Genomic DNA, 8,933 nt, shown 5'->3' with positions numbered 1-8,933 from the left:
AAGAAGATGAACAGAGGATGTCAAATTAAACACATTTTAACTGTCAATTTTTAACAGTATTTTATTAGGCAACCAGTTTCAGCGCTTTATTATGCTATCTTCAGGCCCATTACCGACGTGTAGGAATAATCTACCTTGCTTGTGAACGAAGCAGGGGCCAGCAATAGTGGTATTAGTAGATGTATCTACTTGCTACAGTGACCACTTCAAACATCACCCGCCGACTGTTGAACAGTCGGCGGGTAATGTTTGAAGTGGTCACTAACAGTCAGCGGGTGATGTTTGAAGTGGTCACTGTAGCAAGTAGATACCTGCTAACACCAGTATTGCTGGTCCCTGCTTCGATTACAAGCGAGGTAGAATATTCCTACACGTCGGTCATGGGCCTGAAGATAGCGTAATAAAGCGTTGAAACTGGTTGCCTAATAAAATAAGGTTAAAAATTGACGACTGAAAGGTTTTTAATTTGACATCCTCTATCGAGTAACTAAGTCCCGCGACCATCGCTAAAAAGATGAATATACAGAGAGAAGACGAAGATGTTTTAATGCATCGCCATGAGTATTGTTTATCTGTCGATTTGCGTCCAGAACCTAGTTTTGTACTTACTGCGGCAATATGGGGATAACGAAATTTTTGGATCCAAATCGACGCATAAACAATACTCATGGCGATGCATTAAAGCTTGTTCCATCGTCTTGTAACAGAGCCAACACCCAGCATGATGCTTGAAATAGATACGTAAGTTTCTGGAAAACCATCTGAAGATGAGCCCGAAAAGGTTCGAAAACTGATTCATGGAATGGATTAATAGCTATTTCAAAAAAGTGACTGGTTGCAGTTTTATGTATTTACATTAAATAAACGGTCACGGGTTCTAAAACATTCATAATGGATAAGATTAATCCATCACCCATGTGATTAACGTGTTTATCATAGTTTAAAGTAGGTGAACAGAAAGTGGCTCATAGAGCATTTCGGCTTTTACTTTGTCGTATGCGGACAGTCGTAAATGCTTCTTCAGTTTCCCGCCACAACTCTGAGGGCGTCAGGTCAGGGTTGAATGGGGTACGTAGATGGGGAGGGGAGTGGAGGTGGTAGTGGCAGGTGTGCAAGCGCCGCAGTGCGCAGGTGACCTGCATTATCCTATATTAACTTCCTGCCTCATATTAGCAGGAGGTTGCTCACGTCGAATCGCATACTCTAGAGTTTAGAGCAGTGGTTCAAATGGTTCAAACGGCTCTGAGCACTATGGGACTTAACATCTGAGGTCATCAGTCCCCTAGAACTTAGAACTACTTCCCTAACTGACCTAAGGACATCACACACATCCATGCCCGAGGCAGGATTCGAACCTGCGACCGTAGCGGTCGTGCGGTTCCAGACTGAAGCGCCTAGAGCAGTGGTCGTCAAAGTTTTTTGCTGAAGAGCCAATAGCGACAGTGTAAAACATTCCGCATCTAATTTCAGTTAGCCCTGCAGTGACTGCGCCAGACACCACTCTGCTCTAAGTTCACGGCGAAATTTACCAACGTCCATTAAAATTAAGCACCTTTTAAACTATTACTATCCTTGAAGGTGTTTTTGTTTGTTACTCAACAAGAAAAATAAACTCTCAAGAAGTTCCTAACATTAATTGCCGCTTTCGGATTCTGCTATTAGTTGCTAGAAGCATATTATAAAATACGGCAGAGAACCGTGGGCCGCACGAACATTTGATTAGGGCTGCATTCGGCCCGCATGCCGCAGTTTGACGACCGCTCGTTTAGAGCCTAGACAACGAAGGAGGGCATACGATTTTTGCAGGACGCTCCGATCTTTGGTTACCGTGTAGATAGATATGGCGTTTTACTTCCTAACTTTTTTATATTTTCGTTCCACCTTGAATTGTTTCAGACCAGATCCCGTTCTGTTAGCCATTCCTTTTCCACACCGACATTTCCGTTACGTCTGACTGTTGTCTCTCAGTTCTCTGTTTCATTTATTAGAATGCCATTCTTCGGAATAGATAAAAAGCCAAATCTTTCCTGGTCTTGCTGTTTTGAGAAATGACAGACCGTAAATAAGAAAAGTACTTTATCTGTTTAAGTCAGTCATTTTCTGACCACTACGACCAAGGCCGCCTATAGGATAGATAGTAAGGGGTGGAGGGCGGGGGGGGGGGGGGTTAGACCTGGAGGTGCAGTGTATTTTAATGTTAAGAAGACGAATGACGACTTTGACGACTTGTAAGTAGGCACAATTATTTTAAGTTCCGACCATGCTGAAAACATGTGAAATACTGAGTTTTAAATCGGGGGGGGGGGGGGGGGGGGGGTAGAGGAGCCTCTCGATTTGTTTAATTGCTGTTTCCCTATTACTCCTGCTCACTGAGAGCAAAAAAAAAAAAAATCGTGTGGCACTGTTGGCCTGGAGGCCCCATTCGGGGGAGTTCGGCCGCCGTATTGCAGGTCCTTTTTAGCTGACGCCACATCGGCGACTGTTGCTGTCATAGTCGAAATTACGTCTATATTAGTTTTTGAATACGTCCGTGTTATAAGCATATCACAAGAAAAGTATTCTTTCTCCGTTCACATTGATTCTCCTAAAAGGCATTAGTACTACCTTCCGTTCCGAAAACACGTTCAGTAGACGTAGTTACAAAAAGTAGCCCTAACCAGCTTTAGTTATCATTAATATTAACTGTTATGGACACGTTTCCATAAATTTTTATCCAGTTACCACTTTCTGCATAGAATGCAATACTGATTTTCAGTTTCCATTACAAGGCAATTTGCTCCTCCTCTATTTTTAATTTCCAGTCCCCATCCCAGAATAATTTGTAATTGTACGATTGCTTATGCCAACAAACAAAATTGAGCAGATACACAGCTACTTTTTTCTTTAAAAAATTCCGCATTGTACATATCTTAGCTTTCAGGAATCTATTTGTGCATATTTATACTTTGCTACATTTGCATGTTGCTAATGCAAGAGTGCTGCAGTGTGTAAGAAAAAGCCGGCCGGAGTGGCCGTGCGGTTCTAGGCGCTACAGTCTGGAGCCGGGCGACCGCTACGGTCGCAGGTTCGAATCCTGCCTCGGGCATGGATGTGTGTGATGTCCTTAGGCTGAATTAGTTCGAAGTTCTAGGAGACTGATGACCTCAGAAGTCAAGTCGCATAGTGCTCAGAGCCATTTGTAAGAAAAGCACAGTACTATAAAAGAATATGTCCTGTACTGCTTCGTTCAAGACGGTAAGAAGAGGTGGGCTACAGGGTGGTGCAGCAGCTGTCGTCACAGGAAAGCCAGGTAGGAGCAGACATACAGTAAACAGAAGCTTTACTTTACTTGAAGCTTTCTCCAAGTGCACGAAGACTCTTCGCAAGTAAACGTGCAGCAATAAAGCCTAGCTAATACAACAACAAGACCATCGTAGGGTGGGGCTCTCTTAACTAATGCATGAGGGAGAATCAGGCCTCAACTGAGCTGCCTCGGAGTGGCAACTCTGTTGCGACTGGGTCGCGCCTCGTTTCGAATGTGGCTGCCACCGACCATCCTATATCGCGGCGGCAGAGGTCTCGTGTTACGGAGACCGCTGGAGGCGTGGCTCAGCGGGCGCGCTCCATTGGGTCAGCCGAATCCCGCACGACCGATATCGGCGTCTGACCAAAACTTGCGTTGCCGTTACAAATGTGGGACGCCAGTGGTGTGGTATCGATCTATGATACCACAGAACACTACACTGTGACGTGAAGTGAAGGAAGATAGAAGAGGGGTAGGTTGCAGATTAAAATCTCATCGATAACGAGGTCATTGCAAAAGGAAGAGGGAGAAAGATGAGCATGTCATTTTAGTAACACTTATGACGGGAATTCAATAAGAAATGCAACACATTTTTTTCTGAAAGTAGGTTGGTTACATTGAGGATTCCAATACACCATAATCCCCACACTTTAGGCTACAGAACCCTACTTTTCAACATAATGTACCCCACCTTACTGGGAGCGCGTGTATGTCTGCGTCCTTGGTCGACATCGTAACCAACGTCGTTCCGTGTCGGTAACTTCCTCATCAACCGCGTACTGCTTCCCATGGAGTGCATCCTTTATTGGGCGAAACAGATGGAAATCAGAAGGTGCTAGATCTGGGCTGTAGGGTGGATGAGGAACAACAACAGTTCAGTGAAGAATTGTGAACTCCTTTCAGGTGTTCCAGATTTGTGCAAAGCCTTGCGTTTTCATGGAGAAGGAGAAGTTTGATTGCATTTTAGTGGTCATGAACACACTGAAGTTCAACATTGTAGGAGTCACAGCTATGTATAGCGAACGGCACATGGGAGATAAGACAGGTTTGTGCGACCTTATTGCAATGATGACAGATGTCTTGCCACTGTGTTTTTGTTCAAAGCCACGTCTCCGTAGACACTCTGCAAGCGTCTACAATATCTGCGATGCGCTGGCTTACTGCCAAAAGAAAGTCAATGACATTTCTCTGCTTGGAGCGTTCGTCCGTTACAGAAGCCATTTTGGAGGCTATGTGTAGCCCCATTAGCTACCGGAACGTCTTGAAACTATAGGGGCTCAAGCGGGAATATTACACGATACAACAAATTCTGCATTTTTTCAGCCGAAATTGGTTGAGAAAAAAATGTGTTGCATTACTTATTGTACGCCCTTCTAATGTCGTACTGTAGCTAAAGTGTTTACGTGTAACAGTACCACAAAGACTGCTTGGAGCGTAGGTTAAAAATTATACTAGCACCAAAAGACAAACGAAAGGATCGCATATGCGTAGCGTATTTTAAATATAATTACGATTTATGATTGAATTTTTATTTACTTACTGATTTTGGCTTTAGACAACAGTGACCATCAGGTCAGCGATAGTTAGAACAGTACAGAGTTAACATCAAACTTCGAGTTACAGTAAAATGACAGTATAACAAATATACTGCACTAAGAAGATCTACATATACCAGTTCGTAATTTAAAAATTGTACAGAAGAACAACAATTTGAGTATTCACGTAGAAATATAAGTTCTTAATTTGAAATACATTGTATGTGCACATAAATTTACAGCTCATTACTCTAACCGAGTGGTCTCCATGAGAGTAATTGAGCCACGTGGACTTACAGTACCAAGTTTAAATCTGTATAGTAGCTTCTTGTATGTATTCTAAAAATGGTTCAAATGGCTCTGAGCACTATGGGACTAAACTTCTGAGGTCATCAGTCCCCTAGAACTTAGAACTACTTAAACCTAACTAACCTAAGGACATCACACACATCCATGCCAGAGGCAGGATTAGAACCTGCGACCGTAGCGGTCGCGCGGTTCCAGACTGTAGTGCCTAGAACCGCTCGGCCACATCGGCCGGCTCTACTTATTTACATCGACTCTGTACATTGAGGAGATAACATAAGTCGTCAGGGGAAAGTCCGTTGCAACTATAGTCCGATCCACGAACGATGCCACATCAATTTGATCTTCGTCACAGTGTCTAGAAAGTAGAACTTCTATTCCATGGGAATGTTCGGGATAGCATTCCTGTCCCAGCCTCATTCGAATGATAGACATCACATGGCAGTGACTTAGCTTCATACTGTCGAACCACATTTAAGGAGAGATGTTCGTTATATGGTGTTGTGCGATTTCCAACCGTGGGCCTTACGACCGGTGACGTCACTGTGGTGTGTCTGCTAACAAATATTTTAGCTGTGGGTTTTCCGACCGTCAAAGGAAGTCGCAATAGTGGGAGAGGCTCTGACGACCTTTTTGTAATAAGAACATCCCTTCACGTTTTATCCAGGTGTCGTGCTGACTGTTCACATATTTATTTTTAATTTTTATTTATTTATTTATTTATTGTTCCGTGGGACCAAATTAAGGAGAAGTCTCCATGGTCATGGAACGAGTCAGTACATGAAATTATAACACGATATTAGAAACAAATAAAATGAAATATAAAAAAACATATTCAGGTGACAAGTCGTAAGTTTAAATGAAGAAAATCAACAATGTAACGCTGGAATTTGCTTAATTTTTTAGCTCTTCCAGGAGCTCCTCGACAGAATAGAAGGAGTGAGCCATGAGGAAACTCTTCAGTTTAGACTTAAAAGTGTTTGGGCTACTGCTAAGATTTTTGAGTTCTTGTGGTAGCTTATTGAAAATGGATGCAGCAGAATACTGCACTCCTTTCTGCACAAGAGTCAAGGAAGTGCATTCTACATGCAGATTTGATTTCTGCCTAGTATTAACTGAGTGAAAGCTGCTAACTCTTGGGAATAGGCTAATATTGCTAACAACAAACGACATTAAAGAAAATATATACTGTGAGGGCAATGTCAGAATTCCCAGATTTTTGAATAGGGGTCGACAAGAGGTTCCCGAACTTACACCACATATAGCTCGAACAGCCCTTTTTCCTAACAGAATGCCCTTCTAGTAATGAGGAATGAACAAAAATGTTGTCTATGGTTGTCCTACTGTTCCCTTGCACTCTCGTTGGAAAGAACACGGTTTGCATAAGATTATATGAATTAAAGAGGTCTACCAGCATCCTCTTCCTTTCACAATCACTTATACAATTAATATTGAAGTCACCACATATAACTAACTTTTTGTATTTCCTATAAAGTGAACCAAGAACCTCCTCTAGCTTTAGCAAAAATGTTGTGAAATCGGAGTCTGGGGATCTATAAATAACAACAGTTAGAAGTTTAGCTCCGTTAAATTTAACCACACCTGCACAACATTCAAACACCTTTTCAGTGCAGTACTTTGAAACATCAATTGACTCAAATGGGATGCCGTTTTTCACATACATGGCTACTCCCCCACACCACAAACAGCTCCTCGAAAAGCTGCCAGCCAACCTGTATCCTGGTAAAGGAAGCCTCTGAATTATCTCCTTATTTAAGAAGTGTTCAGATATACCAATAATTTCAGAGTCAACATCTATAAGCAGTTCACTAACTTTATCTCTAATACCTTGTATATTTTGATGAAATATACTAATTCCCTCATTACTCGGATACCTAAGCTTTGTCAAAAGTGATTCCCTTGTTAGAGAGACTTCCCTTAAGCAGGAATACCTATCAGCTGACTTCAATCTAAAAAAGGTGCAGCTCTAACACCCACTACTGCAGGAATTTTCCCATGAGTGATCCCACCAACCACACCTATGCTGTCACCTATAAGCCTTGCCAACCTCCCCTTCCCATACCTGTTGAGGTGCAGGCCATGTCTAGTGAAACCCGTCCTGCTGATAGACTCCACCGACACCACTGAAATGTGACCCATGCTTTCTGTCATCAGCGCACCCCAAAGTCTCATGTTATTACGACTGACAGCTGTATTAAGATGAGGCCGATCGTGACGCTGAAACAGTTCCACGAAATGCACATACTTCATAGGCACAGTTTTTTTTTTAATTTTTACAATTTTATTTTTAATTTTTATTGTTATCTCTGTTTCTATGTTTTTCCTCCATATTACTGCAGCAAATGATTAATTTTATTTACTGAATTTTAATTTTTCAGTAAATTTTTTGCAAGAAAGTCAGAGATTTTAAAGATCTTAAATCCCTCGAGGCGTTATATATTTTTATAATGTCTTTTAACCTTCTGCCAAGGTCTATAGGTTTTATCTTTTTCTTCTTTTTTTTGAAGATACAGGCCAATGGAGTCTCTTTTAATTTCAGATACAGCGTTTACTGTGTCCTCTTTCAGCTTATTTGTGAGAAAGTATACTTTCGGATATTTTTGATTTATTGAGGAGTTTAGGTTTCCTATACCAACCTTCGATAGCACTCGTGATGTTGTACTGCTTGTTAAAAACATTCTACATTTCAATTGGTGTACTATAATTTTTCATCCACTGTTAACCAACAGTCTGCGGATTCATGATATTCCCCCCCCCCCTCCCCCCGGGACATTTCCTCCGTCATTATCATCCACACTTTATCGATACAGTTGGGTGGAAGATGTTCCACTGTAGCTCATATGTGGCCAAACAATCCGACTTCTTCTCTATTCCTGTATTTCTGCGTACATTACAGTTCTTGTATTTTCTTCCACGGACATTGGTTACGGTGAAAATTGCAATTGGCACGGGATGTTTCGGGGAACACTGTTTTCATAGCTTTAATTATAGCCGTTTCGAGGCCCAGCGCTGGAGTTTCGTTGACCACCCAAGCATTTTATTTTCCAATCCAGAAAAAAGTCTTTCATATTTATCTTGACTTCTGTCTGGAAGCAGAATAAATAAAAATGGAAATAGCACTGTCTCTTCATCTGCTTCTGATGTCAACGTGTGACGTGTGCAGTTGTCTGAACTGATTCAAACAACTGTCAAATATCCCGTCAATAAAGAACAGTTCCATTTTCACACAGGATTTCTCCGCTTCTTTACAATCAAAAAGGAGGATTCTTTTGTCAAGAACAGAACCGTCGTCAGTTTTCAAAAAACTGTTACCTTCAGTTAAATTCAAAACATTTACACTCAGACAACTCTCCGAACTAGAGCCAGGCTTGTTGGTCGTCAAAGTAGTTTCCCTTCGTACTTTACACAATCCAGTCTTTCAATTCTTGGAAATCCTCTTTAAAAAAATCGGAAAACGGGCACTGTCTTTTCTTCGTGGACCAATTTCCTGCATTTACACATTCGTTTCTTAATCTGCACATCTGCTTCGTCAGATGGGCAAGAATGTTGCTTCCAGCCACGATTCTGCCATTTGCAGTTTTTAAACGGCCTCGGCACTTACTCCATTCGGAATTAATGCACAATCAGTTAGTACACTCATCACGTTTTTTGCGCACCCGGTAGCGATGACCGTCCTTGAGAAGATACGGCTTCCCTTTCGTTGTACTTATTTCATTACTCACAAAGTATATAACTCAAGTAGCTTAGCCATCCGAAATTATACGGAACCGAAGGCTGTCTGCGCAGAC

The sequence above is a fragment of the Schistocerca americana genome, chromosome 5, assembly GCF_021461395.2.
Source record: "Schistocerca americana isolate TAMUIC-IGC-003095 chromosome 5, iqSchAmer2.1, whole genome shotgun sequence".
Classification (NCBI taxonomy): domain Eukaryota; kingdom Metazoa; phylum Arthropoda; class Insecta; order Orthoptera; family Acrididae; genus Schistocerca; species Schistocerca americana.
Note: the sequence above shows the minus strand (reverse complement) of the source record.